We start from the raw sequence: 18,429 nt of genomic DNA, 5'->3' as shown, positions 1-18,429 counted from the left end.
GTTATTGCTCAACCCCCCCAGAACAGAGGCTACCTGCAGGGCTCCAAAATAACAACCACAACAATACAACCACTTTGTGTTAAAACAATCTCCGGACAAGAAAACCTCATAATGCTACAACTATTGCAATAATATTGAAAAATAAAAGGGTGAGGCTATTTGCAACCCTGGTACAATTAGCAGTGTATGCTATTCGTACCCTGGTGCAATTAGAAATGAATGCTATTAGTACCCCGCCGGTGCACACAGCAATGTGTTCTATTAATACCCCGTCTGGTACAAATATCAATGTATTGCACCCCTGTGCATTTACAGTACCTTGGCATATATTTACACACAGTTATCCATACTACTCATGTATTACACCTTTTTGGAATATTATCGCCCTGACATTCTTACCCTAACCATAACCAATCCCACTCCTCTTGCCTAAACCTAACCAACACAACCAGAGCAGGCATATTCATGAGTCTTCCCCTACCACCCTTCTTTCAGGAAATTATACAACTGTTTACCACTTGGTTTCTTCAAGCCTTGGTTGCTAGGTAACCATACTGTATACAAAAAAATAGGTACTAACTAACAAACTGTTGTATGCTTTCACTGATGACAGAAAGCAGCAACTGTAGTATCCATTTTCCGCAAGAAATTCAATTGTTATAAACTTTAGAGACATAACTTCCCTAATATGCCAGTTTCTGCCGTCATGGAAGATGAACGTCGGCCATGATTTCGGTGCACGCGAACAACGTGTTTTTGTTGTTACGTCACAGGGTGTAAATAGCTCAGCTGTGTGGCCGAGGCTATTCGTATCGGGGGTGCAAATAGACACTCCGAAAATAAAACTAATTGAGCTTTAATTGTATTGTTTAAGGTTTAGTTCAAACACCCCTTATTCAAAAGAGTGGAACGCGATCCCTTCTATTATTAGTTATTTAGTTATTAGTTATTATTATTATTAATTTAAACAAGTCTCCCGAAAAGAAACGGGTATATCTCATAGACTAATAATATGCAGTCTATGTTATATGTCTCCTCCTCCTTTAATCAAGTACACTAATACAGCATTTGAGTGTCTCACCTAAAACCTAGCTTCTAAAGAATGAATCAGGTCATGGCTGTTATTTAGCATACTGTAGGAGACTCATTGTCCCCACAGGAAAGGTAACTGTTGAGCTAGCCGTGATTAGAACAAAGGAAATGCATATTACTGTGGGATCAACACTTCCATGATAATCAACCTTAGTCTGTGACCTGGGGTAAACCTAAAATCAGAGGTGTGTCTTTATTCAGAGACCCACAATTCCACAGGAATATAATTCGGAAACGGAGGTGATTTCGGCACTTCGATCTGTGACCCCGACAGGGGAAGCACGTTGAAGTCTGCTGTTTACAGCGTATTGTTTGTCATGTCACATGACTGTTCTTCTGTAACTCCGCAAGGAGAAGCATGAGATCAGTCCGCTGTCAGCTGCAGTGTTTTATGTTTTATGTTGATTGTGTTTTGTCTTGTCGTTTTCATGTAGTTTCATTAAACCTTTTGCTTAACTTTCATTCGACCCCAGCCTCTCCTCCTTCCTCCAGAAATCAGAACGAACACGTTTTAGAGAATTCTTAACACGATCCGTCAACGGCGAAATAAAAGCCTCTTATTTACGGGACCTCCGAGCAGAGTCTCCGAGTGTGACTGTCCGAGCGCCGAGCTAGTGGCCCCGGCAGGCGTAAGCTGGCGGCCGTGTCACTTTATGGAGCTCCGAAAACTTTGGAGCAAATTGTCAATTCGGCAAAGATTTTCGCAAGACTGCCTATATTCGAAATATAAACCTTTCATTTCTCGCCTAAAATGTTCTCAGAAGTGAATTTAGTGATGAATAAGATGGCGAAAATTGTCCCGTTTTGGGCTGTCTATGTACTGGAAATCCAACCATCGCTGAATGCTGAAATGAATGTTGGGATACAGGTGCTGCGAAGTTCATACAAGTTACCAACCGATGTCCTCGGTAAATGGGCGTGTCAAGAATACATCCGGGAATTTTAACTGTTCTTGGTGAAATGCGAACTTGTGTATTGGGACCATTGACATATATACAATGGGCCAATAGAGCCCGTTGCTCTGGACGGAGACCAGTGAAGGATATTAGAAGCACTTTTCCGGTGATGGCCAGCTTTACTGCGCAGCCTCCAACTGAGAGAATGTGACGTGAGCAACGTGTCTGAAAGTGTGAAGTCTTCTGGTAGCTGTGCCGAGAGAAATCTCAATCATTCCCAATCTTACAGAGACGGAGAGTGTAGGTATATGTAAGGAGATAACATAGACACAGGCTAATTACTGATCACTAACATGCTAGTTAACATTAGTAATTAAACCTAAACATCTCATGGAAGTCCAAACTGCCTGTGAGCTTCTCCTGTACTATACGGTAATTCCTCTACTGTGTGACAGTAAGTCACTTGGTTATGACCCAATCGTTAGCTTATATTTACAAAAACGTCTGCTACGGAGCCATAACGTGAGGTACAAGGTAATGGAGCCTTTTATACATTGTCGTGTTTCTTTAGAAATAAACAATGGACAAATAGAGTCTTTAAACGCTTCAGATGTAAAGTTATTCGCTGACAAAGTGACGTAAAAAAAAAATGGCGGTCAGTGTAATGCTAACAGGAGGTGATCGCTTTGTAGCAACAAAATGGCGCCATCGGAGGTTCGCGTTCTGAAGCGAAGCTTACCCCCTTGCTTGGGACAGTACTTTGGCAACACGAGATGACGTTTTACAGGGACACAAGCACACAAGTCAATAGAAAACACAGATTGGGAAATGCCCAGAGAGTGACAGAGAGAGAGAGAGGGAGAGAGAGAGGGAGACAGAGAGAGAGACATAGAGAGAGAGAGAGAGGGAGAGAGAGAGAGGGAGAGTTGTAATATGTGTTTTAACTATCAGTGTAGTATAGAATATATGTGACACCTACTGTATGTATTTAATATATAATATGTACTATATATATGCATTTTCTGTAAACTGCTTTTGCAACAATATGTTTTCTTTGTTCATGCCAATAAAGCAAAATTGAATTTAATTGAATTGAATTTAATTGAGAGAGGGAGAGAGACAAAGAGAAAGGAGACAGATAGAGACAGAGAGAGAGAGAGAGAGAGAGAGATCGTGACTTGTTCCTCCTGCAGTCAACATGCTTATCTTACTATAATCTGTTAGCTATGTTAGTGTGAAGTCCATTTCACATGAGCTGGGTTTCCATTTTAGCCCTGACATCAGCAACAACAAGAAAAGAAAAAAAGTTTTACTTCCTCTTAAACAGTGGACTTTTATACTTAAAGTGTTATTATATACTCATTTTCAGGTTCATCATTGTATCTAGAGGTTGTATCAGAATAGGTTTGCATGGTTTAATTTTCAAAAACACCATATTTTTGTTGTACTGCACATTGCTGCAGCTCCTCTTTTCACCCTGTGTATTGAGCTCTCTGTTTTAGCTACAGAGTGAGACATCACACTTCTGTTCCATCTTTGTTGGGAGGCGCACAAACTCACAAGATGGTGACGTTGATGAGAACCCAGCTAGAAGTTAATACATGAAGTCAAAGAGTCAGTTACTATGGTAACTTCCATGGATCCATCCCAATTCTTCTAGCAGATGGTGACGTTGATGAGAACACAGCTAGAAGTTAATACATGAAGTCAAAGAGTCAGTTACTATGGTAACTTCCATGGATCCATCCCAATTCTTCTAGCAGATGGTGACGTTGATGAGAACACAGCTAGAAGTTAATACATGAAGTCAAAGCCAACTGTGAGAGCTGAAGGGCAGCAACAAGTCTGTTAGTTCTACCTCCATCTGAAGACCCCCCCCATCCTTACTATCTTCACTACTACACATATGTTTGGATTTAAACTGTTTACATAGTTTTTATACCCCTGGACAATAACTACACATTCCTGCTCTAATGTACACATTCATATCAGACCCTTGATATCCATCTTCTTATCATTTTCAATAAGCTGCTGATAGTAAACCTCTCTCTGGATGAGAGCATCATCAGACCCTTTATATCCATCTTCTTTCATTTTCAATAAGACAGTAAACCTCTCTCTGGATGAGAGCATCATATCAGACCCTTTATATCTTTCTTTACACATTTTCAGTAAACCTCTCTCTGGATGAGGCATCAGCTCACAGCACCTTCTCTTTAACTGATCAGTTGGAGTTTCACAGCTCTTTAATTCTACCGTCACTGTCACTGTAGAGGAACATTTAGGCTACAAAATAAAGATCATCACCATGACAACAGACACATGACATCACACACCAGAGTGTCCAAACCAACAGTTCATTCATTTCAGAACCAGAAAACACAACAGAGACCAAACTCACACAGTTCTACTACAATGACAACGACAACACGCTGACATAATAACATTATTATTAATATTATTAAGACGCATGGCATCAACACAGATATATAAACAATATAAACCCCACCACTGTTTGTTCTTGATATTAGCCTGGACGTGTTATCTACAAGGTGTTACAGATAAGTAGAAGTCATATTGATATATTTACTATTAACTTGGTGCACTATTTCCACATCACATTGAAGACGTAGCCTCAGTTTACCAGCTGGTATTGAAATTTTGGGAGCCATTTGATAAACTTGGAAATGATTGACTCGCCTGAATGCACCATACGTTTTGCTTTCTCTGAGACTTGACCATGTTTTTGGGACTTTCATACTATTTATTGTTTGTTTTTTTAGAACTTTACAAGTTCTTGCTGCTCTGACATATCCATTTATGGATAAGAAAAGACAGAAAATAGATCTTATAATGAAATTGGTAGCTCAATTGTCAGGGGAATGAGAACATTGGCAAAGGTAAAACAAGAACAGTTTGATGGGCTTAAATTTGCCATATTATGCTTTCAGCATCTTTTTGAGCATAGAGTACCTTTGAGATTATTCAAGGCCCTATTTCAGAAAGCAGGTTTAGTGAAAACTCTGAGTTTGTTAACCCTGAGATGAGGGTAACTCTGGGTTTTCCAGTTCAGAAAGAGTTACTATGGTAACTTCACCTCACCTAACCTGGTCGGGAGCAGGTTAGTCTCCTCCCTCTATGGCTCTCTCATCTCCTATTCATTCATTCAGTCTGGATCCGCATTTTCAGAGTCATGAATAAACAAAATTATGGAAACCATGAGCCTATGTTTCATTTCTCAAAACAACCTAACCTGCTCTTTACCTCACAGGGGAGCGGGAGGATATTGAACCCCAACATTTACATTTTCAGATAACTTCCCAGTCTATCCTCCCTCTGACACATCACTCTCACCCATCATCTCCTCATTCATTCATTCAGTCTGGATCCGTCAGAAGAGTGAGACTCGCTCTGAAACGCGTTTTTAAACAGTACTGCAGGTGAATGAGGTAAACCCTTTGAAATAAAAGATTATGAATTATAATTCTGATAATGATGGTGCTGCAGCCTCAGAATGGGATTAGTAGGACTAGGATTTATTCGCCCGCAGGATTGCACCTAAATGAAATAGATTATAGGTTCAATACCATTTCACCAGTAATATTAGGCTATACTCATGATTAAATATGATATACACTATATTGGAATATACACATTTACTCTAGCAGCGATTTTCTCCCACGCAAATTCTCTTTTGCAGCAGCCGCTGTGTTGTTGTTTTAACTCTCTGTTTGTGCCCATGAGTATTTCCGCCGACCAGTTTGTTTGTGGTTGTTACCATGGTGAATTGTAGAATCATAGCACCATTCATGCTGCCTTTTTATTGTGGTGGTGCGTGAACCTACTCTGAGTTGATTGAACCAACTCATATCAGCTGTTCTGAAACTGAAAACTCAGAGTTTCCCTCTCAGGGTAAATCAACTCAGACATCAGGCATAGACTCAGAGTTTGTTGTTAAACCTTCTTCCTGAAATAGGGCCCTGGACTACGAATCCAGATCAACATGGCCTGGATTTCTTTCAGTAATCCGGCTTCATCTAACCTAACAATCGCAGTCCTGCATAACCTGTGTCACGACGCTGGTTATCAACTAGTTCAATCAACTCAGGGTTTCCCAATCCACATAAAAGAGGCAGTGTTTGCACACCACGACCAATCACAAACATCTACCAGAGCCGCATGTTTTATATAAGAAGAGCAAACTATAATTCTACATAAATATGAAGAACACAGACACGGTTTTACAGGGAAAATGCAGGAAGGAAAGCTGGCAAAAAAAGCTGACGCTGTCTTGCATAAATCACGCCTATCGATATCACTTCCATGTGTATCCTACGTGATAGTAAGATTTCTATATACCCACTTAGAATGCCCAATGACACGTAAAAACATACTTTCTATTATATTTTTGATACATTTTGAATCGTCATCCGTGCTTTTTTCTTAACATCTATAGGGTGAATAAAAGGTTGGTTTTTTTTTTACCGTAAATTGCATAAAAGTGTATCGGAATCCAGGAAATTAAGTTGTTGATGCTTAAAACTTCCCCACTATGATATGACCCCCCCAAAGGCAGATTCTGGCCAATATACAGTACAGTACACCCACTATAATAGCCTACATTAGACTACACTGGTCACTTTCCCATCAGTCAGGTCTCACGATCTGACCATAATTACACTTTTGCTTTGCATGAACTGTCGTTGCTTTAGCTTTTTATTTCAGTTGAAACCCTATATGTAATTCCTTCCCATTAAAATATATATATTTCATAAAAATACCTATCAGGGAATGTTAATGGAGTTGTCGGTCTCTAAATGTTTAAACTTTTATGAGCGCACCTCTCTCTCTCTCTCTGAGCACCGAGCTCCGCCTGATCTTCTATAAGAACGGTGACACCGTTATCAGTCGAGTATTGATTGGTCAGTAGGCGGGGCTTTAACACCGGTTGATCTCTACTCTCCAACTTAACCTGCTCCCGACCAGGTTAGGTGTTCAGCATAAGTTACCACAGCGATTGAACCCGGTAACAAGTGATCCACCGTCGTGGTACAGAAAATCCTGGGTTGAACCTGAAGTTACCTCGTTAACGCCAAATCTTTCTTCGTAGTACAGGCCTCGGGGGGAGGAAGAAGTTCCTCTTCCTGCTGAGTTTAACACCATAGCAATTTAATCAAATGAGTCATTGTTGAAATGAGCACTTTAAGGACTTGTGTCTCATGTTCAGACCACCACCATTAGCAAGTCATTACAGACACTTCAATCACAGCCACTCGTTCACACACTCTCACCATCTGCATTACAACTGGTAAAAAAAAACTCAAAAGTGTACCCCCCAAAGCGCTCTCTGAGCAGGCAGACACAGTGTCCTGATGATCTGGGACACCCACCTGAGAAAGTAAATAGCCTAATTGATCCATGTTCAGCAACCACATATGGCAAACATACTATGACTATTAGTTTCACTGTTACCTCTGTATGGCACAGTGCGTCACCTAGCGTGCTGGGTGGGTGGGGCCTTAGCTAATTAACTCACCTGGCATCCTTGATAACAGATGTTAGTACATTTGAGGATAACAGAAGGGTTAAGGTAGATGTTAACTTTTCAGCCATGGGACAGTCATTCTCTCACATAAACACATATATAAAAAGTGTCCAGTGTTAATAAAGATAAACTGATGATGCAGACATTGAGCCGATCTTGTGCTGAGAAAAGCTGTTCAGAAAATAACCAACACACACCTACCTGCTTTGGAAGACATCTTTACCTCCCGCTGCCTCCAAAAAACAACAACTTCACTGAATGACTCTTCCCTCCCTGCCCACCATCTCTTTGACCTTCTGCCCTCAGGCAGACGATACAGAACACTTCAAACACACACCACTAGATGGTTGAACAGTTTTTACCCAGAGGCCATCACTACACTGAACACTACCATGAAATGATCCAGCTAACTGGGATTGTGCAATGAATTGTATCTATTTATGTTTACAGAATATGTTGGCCATGTACCTGCTGATAGTGTGTGGAAGTGGAATGTACAAATGTTATTTATAGTTTTATTGCTTGAGATCCGTCCTCACTTGGTGCATTGGAATTTCCTTATATTGTTTTACAATGACAATGAAAGGAATTTGAATCTGAGAAGAAAGAAAGCATGATGTAATGCAGTCAGACAGCCAGCAGGAGGCAGCTTTCACCCTGTTCTCCAGAGGAGCATTTCACTGGAAAGGCTTTCATTTACGGGAAGTCAGCAGGGTAATCAAATCAGCTCCACCACTAGAGGGACAAAAGGCCCAGTGGACAGACAGAAACAGAACTGCATTAATGCATCAATATGTGAAAAGAGTTCATTTATATGTTACATACAGTTTTGTGCATCTGTTTCCTGTCCGATTAGCAGTTTCTCTGCAAGTAAACATGTTTCTGTGTTTCTTGCATCACTTCCAACAAGTCATTCTGTCTGAATGCAAAACATGTAACGTCACATTTAGGTTCTTCTGCCAAAGACACACCCATGAAGCTGAACTGGTTCTAACAAGACAAATACATAAAACTAAAACACACACACATTCACACACATATATACATAATACGGTCTTCAGCTTCATGATAAAGAAATAAAATAAAGATGATCTGAGAGTTGATTCCAACTGTGTTTGGTCCAGATGGTCCACAGAGAGAGAAGAGGAGACTGAAGTCATGAAGGTCACGACTGCATGCTTTCAGAGTGAGTCACTGAGACTAGATTCTTTTTAAAACATGTGAACCCACATCTTACAACAACTCTGACTCACACACAGAACACTTTACAGAAAGCAAAAATGTTTCCTAGGACGGTTAAGGAATGTCCCGCCCCACTGGGCCTCTGATTCGCTGGTACTTCATTGGTTGGATTGGTTAGATTCAGGCATGAGGAGTGAGATTGGTTAGGGTTAGGGTAAACATACCAGGGTAAACCAATCAGAGGCAGAGTAAGGCGGGACATGTCTTCACCATCCTACAGGAAGACAGAATCAGACATAAAGCTGAAAACAGAGAGATCTACATACACATTTAACTATTAGGACCCAAATATAGCTGTATATATAATAAATATATAACAATGACCATTAAACAGGTCAAAGTGTTTCTGTAACCTAACAAGAGTATAAATAGTGTGATGGTGCAGAGAGAGAAGAGTTAATAAAGTAGACTGAGGTCAGTCAGAGTTCTCTGTGTGTGTGTGTGTGTGTGTGTGTTTGTCTGATCAGTAAAGATGGCTGCTGCTTCCTCTTTCCTGCTGCACCTTCACAGTTTTTATTCAGACTTCAGAATAACTTTGAGTAAAATACCCCCTAAAATAAAATAATTTGTAACTGAAGGTCCTGAACTAAAACACACTTTCAGTTTTGTTTACTTATACAACTCGTGTCTTTGTTTAGCGTTGTGTAACTTGGCTCACAGCCAGAGACAGCCCTAGAGTAACAAAGTAAACTCTGAACAACATCACGTGTTACAGCAACCAGACTGTCTATGTTGTAATCTTCTGATCAGATCTGAGATCAAACTCTCAACATATGAAATTAGCGAGAATCGTATTCTGTATTCTATATATGAAATTTTTGCCTCAACATATGAAATTCCAATGACTCAGTCCTGTTATCATGTTCCAGGGAGAGGACCTGCAGTGTTTATCGGAGAGGGAGGAGATTATCATGCTGCTGCTGCTGCTCAGAGACAGGTCTGGTCTGATTGCTCTGCCGAGGGTCACTGATGACTAAAGTCAGAGTAAACTGTCAAATAGTGTCCTAACCCAAAACACGTTGGTCAGGTTTTTATTATGAAGGATTTGATTGGATGTTGGCAGTATTTTTTAGGGCTGTCAGCATTAGCGCGTTAATTGCGATGCAATTAAGGGCCGAGCATAACGTGTTCATTTTGTTTAATCGCATGCGCCATTTATTAATTTATTTTCACTTCACTCGCAGGGTTTCCCGCAGCACTGATACTGAAGACAGCAAGACGCGCCTGCTGTCGTCGTCAAAAAACAAACATATATAGTGTATGTATGAGCGATATCTGCCGTGTTACTCATCGTCCTGTTTCCTCCCTTTCATTCCAAACCACAGTGTTGACAACCTGCAGGTGGAGGCGCTGGAGACAGGCTCAGACATAAACGCCACGGGCGGCTGTGGACTTGGTGCAGAGAGCCGCTTTCAGGAAAGTGGTTGCAACCGAAATGCACAGAACATCAACAGGCCTACAGCTGTCAGAGTGTGGAAAGTGTGTAATGATCGGTTAACATTTCATTTCATTGTTCTAGCTTTTGGAAGGCTGGCTGCCAAAATTCACCACTTACTAGCTAATGAATTAGCTATTAACTATTTTGGTACAAACATTTACTCGCCATGTGGCAGAGATACAGATAGATATAATATATTAATTATATATTATTATTTAAATTTTATATTTTGTTTAGTCTGTCCCCCCCTCCGTCCCATTTTCCAAAACTCGGCTCAGAAGACAAGTTGAAAGCCACATGCACATTGTGTAAATCTGAATTAAAATATTGTTTCATTTTACACGACCAAATGTTGAGCTAACTAACCCCAAAGCTAATTAACGTGACTCAGGTTGATGCTGGGCTCAGGCAAAGCACTGTTTTGGAGAGTCCAAAAAAAATACTACAGCTCTTGCAAAATGGGTGGCAACTAGCTGCAGACCTGTCAGCATCGTACAAGACTCAGGTCTTAACGACGTACTACGGTTGGCATGTTCTGACCTGTCTTATACATTGCCGTCGAGGGGGACGGACACAGCCTGTACAAATCTTAAAGTCGAGTTCATAAAGTCACTTTCTTTGCATTCATTTGATTTCCAATCAAGAAACACTGGTAAGAATTTCTTTCCATTGTTAATATGTACTTAAAAACAGTTCTGAAATGCTGAATTTTAATCATGTGATAAAACATGCGATTAATTGCGATTAAGTATAGAAATTCCGCGATTAATAAAAAATAATTGTTTGACAGCCCTATTTTTTTTGCAGAAGTCTTATCTCTGTGTGCAGCAGAGCAGCTCAGCTGATGAGTTCAGACAGATGTAAACTTTGAAATAAAAACACAAGACTAGTTCTCCTGAGTCTAAAGCGGAGAAATACCAGGCCTTACCTCAGCTGACCCGACTGACGGAACACACACACACACACACACACACACACAACTTTACAGGAAGCAAGTATTATAAACCAAATATAGCTGCATCTATAAAATATTTAAAAAGTAACAAAGACCAAACAAGTGAACAAACAGGTCCAAGTGTTTCTGTAACGTAACGAGAGTATAAATAGTGTGACGGTGCAGAGAGAGAAGAGTTAATAAAGTAGACTGAGGTCAGTCAGAGCTGTGTGTGTGTGTGTGTGTGTGTGTGTGTCTGATCAGTAAAGATGGCTGCTGTTTCCTCTTTCCTGCTCCACCTTCTTTATAGTCACAGTTTTTATTCAAACTGCAGAATGACTTCTGGTGAACCCCCCTCAACTAAAACACCTTTTAACTTTTCTGTTAATCATCCCAGTGAGATTACTAATGCAGCTTGTTTCATTTTACAGAGACCAAACTGAGTTTTGTGTAACTAACCCCTAAAGCAGGAGAGTAAAGGTTGAACAACATCACATTTCCTTTTCTTAAAGCAACGACACAGTCAGTATTTGAATCTCTTGATCAGATCTGAGTTTAGGGTTGAAATACTTTGCCTCAATATTTAGAAGTTAAAACGGTTTTATCAGAGTTACAGGAAAAAGATAAGCAGCGTTTATCAGTGAGAGAGAGGGAGTTTATGGTGCAGCTGCTGCTGACACACATTAAACATATAGTTAAGAGTTCAAACTGTTGCACTGGACAGATATTTATAAGTTAATTAGTTCATATTTGACTCACATGGAATAAAGTACCTTATGTGTCTAAACTGAGATACTGTGACTGTGATACAGATGCTGTTTGTCGGTTTTTGTCCCCCCTAAACATACCACTTCCTCTGTTTCAATCACTATTCTCAGCAGCTCATCAAGAAACCATTACAGAAAGCTTCCTGGAAAACCCCCAGACAGACTGTAAGAGATCACAATGTGTTGTACAAGTACTCAATTAATGTTATGTACATTTGTTCTTTTCATTCCATTTTCTACTTCTACTCAGAGGGAAATACTCTGTACTTTTTGCTTCGTTACGTGTATTAAATTGTGAAGGTGTCCCTTTGTGCTCTGGGTGATTGTTATGCCATTTCCATGGATATTTTTTAAAGCATGAATACAGCTTACAGGACAAAAAGAATTCCAAGCTTGTGATTCAGCTCAATGACTTTTGTTTCTACAACAAACTGGACTGACACTGAAACAAGGACAGTCAGCAAGAACCAGTGGCCTTTGAAACATTGTTTATATGATAAACAGATAAAATGATTAGGGAATGTCAGCCAGTCAGCCAGTCTCCCCCCTGTGCCATCACGGAAGGCTTGTATCATGTGGACGCTCTGACATTGTTGTTGTTATTACTCAGAATTCCTCATGGGGGCGACAGAAACTACGCACTAAAGCTTTAAAAAATGTTGTGGCGCCGCACAGAAATCAAGCCCAACTCCAAAGTCACCTGTTTCTGTCTTGGATAGAAAAGGCAGCACAGACGTCGGTGTCACGTAACAGTTTATTCAGAACACGGTTCTCGCTACCGACCCGAGATGCAAAAGCATCTGCAATAAATAGCTAGAAAAAAGAAAACGGAATGTCTATTTGCACCACAGCAAAATAGCCTCGGCCACACAGCTGAGCTTACAGACGAACAACAAAAACACGTTGCTCGAGTGCAAACTGAGGCAAATCATGGCGGACGCTCATCTTCCATGACAGCAGAAACTGGCATATTAGGGAAGTTATGTCTCTAAAGTTTATAACAATTGAATTTCTAGAAAATGGATACTACAGTTGCGCTTTCTGTCTTCAGTGAAAGCATACAACCATTGGTTTGTTAGTTAGTACCTATTTTATTGTATACAGTATGGTTACCTAGCAACCGAGGCTTGAAGAAACCAAGTGGTAAACAGTTGTTCAACTTCCTGAAAGAACTGCTAGGTGAGTGGTTAGTATGCTTACCTTTGGTATGGGAGTTTGGAGTTTGATTCAGCTGTGAGGTGGAATTCAATTTGATTGGATAATTTGCATGCAATTGCACAAGTCAGGACCTGCTGGATGCAATTTTTTTTTTTTTTTTTTTTTTTTTTTTTTTTTTGTAGGGTGGTAGGGGAAGACTCATGAATATGCCTGCTCTGGTTGTCAAACTTAGGTTTAGGCAAGAGGAGTGGGATTGGTTATGGTTAGGGCAAATGTCAGGGCGATAATATTCCAAAAGGTGTAATACATGAGTAGTATGGATAACTGTGTGTAAATATATGCCAAGGTACTGTAAATGCACAGGGCTGCAAATAGCATACATTGATATTTGTACCAGACGGGTATTAATAGAACACATTGCTGTGTGCGGGGTACTAATAGCATTCATTTCTAATTGCACCAGGGTACAAATAGCACTTCTAATTGCACCAGGGTACAAATAGCATACACTGCTAATTGTACCAGGGGTGCAAATAGCCTCACCCAAAAGAAAAACACAGCTGAGGCAAACACAGCTGAGTCAAACACAGCGGAGGCAAACAGTGGAGTCAAACACAACTGAAGCAAATGCATCGGAGGAAAACACCACAAAGTCAAACCTGGCAAAGGCAAGAAGCTTTGGTACAAATATCTGTCAAAAGTAAAGCTCTGTAATTGGTATATATTCCACATATTTATGTATTCCACATATTTATTACTGTTATTACTTCATAAGAGCGTAAAGATCCTCGTAGGGAGGAGGTCGGGGGGGATGTTTGGGTCCAAAAACAGGAAAAAAAAAAAGAAGTTAAGGAGAACACAAGAAATGAAACGTGTTTGTGTCGCGGGAGTGTTTTAACCCAAACCACCCTCATTTTTATAATCTTAACTGGTCATTTAAGTTGTGTCACCACATGACGGCCATTTTTGCTGGCTTAACTGAACTGAAACACGTGTCTTTACTATGCTCTGTACATGGCTCACAGTCACCTTATTTTTTAGGAAATTATACGTATTGGTGAAGGATATACTGAGGGAGTAGCCTAGTTTAGCCCAGTAGTCTAGATGTGAGACGACTCCACTGCCTCCTCAGACTGATGGTCAGACCCCCAGTCTCCATACAGCTGTTGCACGGTGACTCAGCTGATTGTGGAATGAGAGACATATTAACAGATGCTGTGTTTGTGTTGATTGAACACAGACACAGCGATCTAATTGGTAATTGATCAGGACATTAATAATTAAGATCATATAGGAGGTTGTTCTTGGTTGCTCATTGTCTCCATCCTCTTCTGGAAAATCATCAGTGGAATATTTTATTTTAGTAGTAATGACTAATTTACTTTAGTGTCATGGGAGAACTTGTGTTGCGTTAACCACAGGCACAAAGAAGAGAATCATAGCCATAATATCTGCTTCTATAGATCGTATTTAGTGTTGAGTTCAGTTAGCCATCTGACAGTAACTGAAGTGTAAATGTAGTTGTTTGCTGTGAAACTTCACCAGTCTGTTCAGACATACTGTCTGATAATCTACTACACTGTACCACCCTCTACTACACTGTACCACCCTCTACTACACTGTACCACCCTCTACTACACTTTACTACTACACTTTGTACCACCCCCTACTACATTGTGTTCTCCTTTGTACCACCCTCTACTACACTTTACCACCCTCTACTACACTGTACCCCCTCTACTACACTGTACCACCCCTACTACACTACTACCTCTACTACACTGTACCATCCTCTACTACACTGTACCACCCTCTACTACACTGTACCACCCTCTACTACACTGTACCACCCTCTACTACACTGTACTACACCACCCTCTACTACACTGTACCACCATCTACTACACTGTACCACCACACCTCTACTACACTGTACCACCCTCTACTACACTGTACCACCCTCTACTACACTGTACCACCCTCTACACTGTACCACTGTACACTGTACCCCCTCTTCACCAGTCTGTTCAGACATACTGTCTGATAAAGAGCTGCAGATTCTCTCTACCAACATTAAAGAGGAACTGGCACCACATCCTGACACAGATGAGAGTGTGGGGCAGGTGCACATTTAAAATGTGCTTTAAGCCTTTTGATACCACGCGCTCCACCCACTAAGTGTCCTCCATTGTGTTCTCTTATTACAGGAACAGGCCCAGACAGGCTTTGTAGCACCGTACAGACTTCATTTCCCTCCTCAGCAGAACTCTAACTGAAGCAAAGGCCTACAGTACTACCCTCTACTACACTGTACCATCATCTACTACACTGTACCACCCTCTACTACACTGCATACTGTAAAGACACTCTTCTATTCCTTCATATAAATAATCATTACATTACAAGCTGTTTGACTCTACAAACCTAAATGATCAGTTCTTCAGTTGTTGATTGCATGTTTCCTTCATCCTTTGCACTGTAAAAATCTCAGAATAAATGATATTAAATCACCTTTTCTTTAACTTTTGAATGTTATCAGAGAAACTAACTGTAATGGGAGCTCCCTGTTTTTAACAAAGGCCTTAAAGAGGAAAATGGTAATGCGATGCTGCAGGTTCAATAACAATAGGAGTAAAAATCCTTTGTTCAATGTGCAATAACATAGCCCATCTAACGTAGATTTTCCTTTAGAGATTTCTCCGGTAGTATGGTGTGAAATTGTTTTGCGTATATTGTATGTATAGGAAACATTCTTGCACTTTATGTCTTTGTTTTGTTGTCTTTTTGTTATTTGTACGTTTTTTGCTGTATGTGGTTTTTATCTTGTGTGCCTGACTGTAGATCAGTTTTCCCACCTGGGATAATAAAGTAACTGAACTGAACTGATTTGAGGTGAGAAACACAAAGACACAGAGGATTAAACCCCGTCCGGTGGTGTCCAGTCCTCAGTGTCTTTGTGTTTCTCACCTGCAGCCGTTACCTGGAGCACAGGCATGAGTCAACAGCTTACTGCACCTAACCCTATAATAACACATATTGGTTTATAAGTCACAAAACATCCCCAGATTGGTTTTTAAAGGTCAGTTTGGAGAGCTGAGTAACAGTTAAACGTGTCGTGTTTCATGCTCCTTACAGTTGGGATATAACGCCATCAGCATCGCCCCGACCTCATCGGCCCGACAACGCTGACTACAAGGAGCATGAAACAAGCGTGAGAGAGTTTCTCTAAATCCTGGAGACATGTTGGACAAAGGTGTCTTCAGCTGAGACCAGAGACCCTCCATCAGATTCAGGTCTTAGTCTCTCAGGATCACATCCTCCCCCCAGTCTCTGATCCTCCTCTACTCATTTAACATATTCATATATTAATATGAAACACACACACAACATGAGATTGATATTTGGACCGGCTTTATTTGTGTTAAAAGAATAAAAAACACATACATTTATAAAAGTAACAATTCTGAATCCAAATGTAGAAAAATAAAGTATTTATCAGAATAACATGAAAGAGTAAAACAGTTTAAAGTGCATTAAAGTTACATTGTGTAAGAATTATTCCCATCTAGCGTTGAGATCATATATCGCCATCAACTCTCTCTCTCGCCACGCAGTATTGCAGCTACGGTAGCCTTCACGCTTCAAAAAGTAAAGGTGTACAAAAGGCCGTCTATCAGCCGTCATTGTTGGAGTCCATACGTTCTCTTAGTACATCCATGAGTCCATACGTTCTCTTAGTACATCCATGAGTTCATATGTTCTCTTAGTACACCCTGAGTTCATACGTTCTCTTAGTACACCCTGAGTTCATACGTTCTCTTAGTACACCCATGAGTCCATACGTTCTCTTAGTACACCCATGAGTCCATACGTTCTCTTAGTACATCCATGAGTCCATACGTTCTCTTAGTACATCCATGAGTTCATATGTTCTCTTAGTACACCCTGAGTTCATACGTTCTCTTAGTACACCCATGAGTCCATACGTTCTCTTAGTACACCCATGAGTCCATACGTTCTCTTAGTACACCCATGAGTCCATACGTTCTCTTAGTACATCCATTGGTTTTTTATATACGTGTGGTCCTTCACGTTTCCTTCTTCAAACTTGCCGGGGCCGGGAAGCTACGATACCCATTAGCAGCATTAGCAGCAGCTGTGAGTCAAAAACGCGAAAGGCAGAGCAGTATGTCCTGTATGTCCCTTACCGGCTAATGTATTTCAAGATGGCGCATCATTATGGAGCGTCCACCCCAGTTCATGCAAATGTCAAATTCCAAGCCAATAGGAATACTTGGAATTGATGATGGTGGTCAATATTCACGAGAAAGGACAAGTTGGTGAAGGGCAATACAGATTTTGACAATGAACAACTACAAACGTTACACACTGGGGCTTTAAGGTATCTGAATATTAAAACTGAGTTATCAACTTCCTTCATGTCTCTGATCATTATTATTTCATCCATTGATTCATATTAAACAATTATCAACTGATTTCACAGATCATCACTTTACTATAGTTCACATTTTATATCATTTCCTTTGGCAAATATCATGTTTATAGATAATAAATCCAGTTTAAGGTCTTATTTAGAGACAGATTCATCCTCTATGTTCCCCTAAGATATTCTGAGCTGCATCAGATGATTTTATAATTACAATAACAACAATATTCACAATGTAACCATCTCCTCAGTTTAAACCATTCAATGTTAGTTGATTTTAAATCATTAGCTGAAAATATAACATTCTTAGAAGGCACTACGAGGCTTTATATTGCCGAGCAGAAAACAATCATTTAAAATTCCCTCCATATAAAATGTATTATTACCAAAACACCAAACAGATGACATGTTGAAGAGCTCTCTGTGATGGTTGGGGTCGGCTGGCTGTTTTGTTTACTATTCTCTGGTTTGTTTCTCGGTTGGTTTTCTCCTCTCCTGTGTTGTCCTGGTTGCCTGCCTCTCTCTGTACCTACTCTGCTCTCCCCCTCCCACTGCTGCTGCCAGCTGATTGAGCGCACCTGGTTACCGTCCCATCATCACCGTCTCCCGCTGCACACACCTGCCTCTCATCTACAATCAAGACCAGTATTTCTACCCCGGCTCAACAGACCATCTCCGCTTGATCGTTGCTCCAGTCATGCTGGTGAAACACAAAGCTAAACCTCTCTGAGACTGTCATTGGTTTTTTTTCCCTGTCTGTTACCTGAACGCTCACTTACCTGTTGTCTCTCTCTCTTCCCCATCCACCATCTACATCTCCGACCGTTGTCTCCAGTCAGCTGGCTCCACCACATGGACCCCCTCCCTCGGCACCCTGACCCTGCTCCAGCCTCTCCTCGCTCCCTCTGCT

Source organism: Perca flavescens, chromosome 19, assembly GCF_004354835.1.
Source record: "Perca flavescens isolate YP-PL-M2 chromosome 19, PFLA_1.0, whole genome shotgun sequence".
In the NCBI taxonomy this organism is placed as follows: domain Eukaryota; kingdom Metazoa; phylum Chordata; class Actinopteri; order Perciformes; family Percidae; genus Perca; species Perca flavescens.
The sequence above is the reverse complement of the archived record's forward strand: the minus strand, read 5'-3'. Positions refer to the sequence as shown.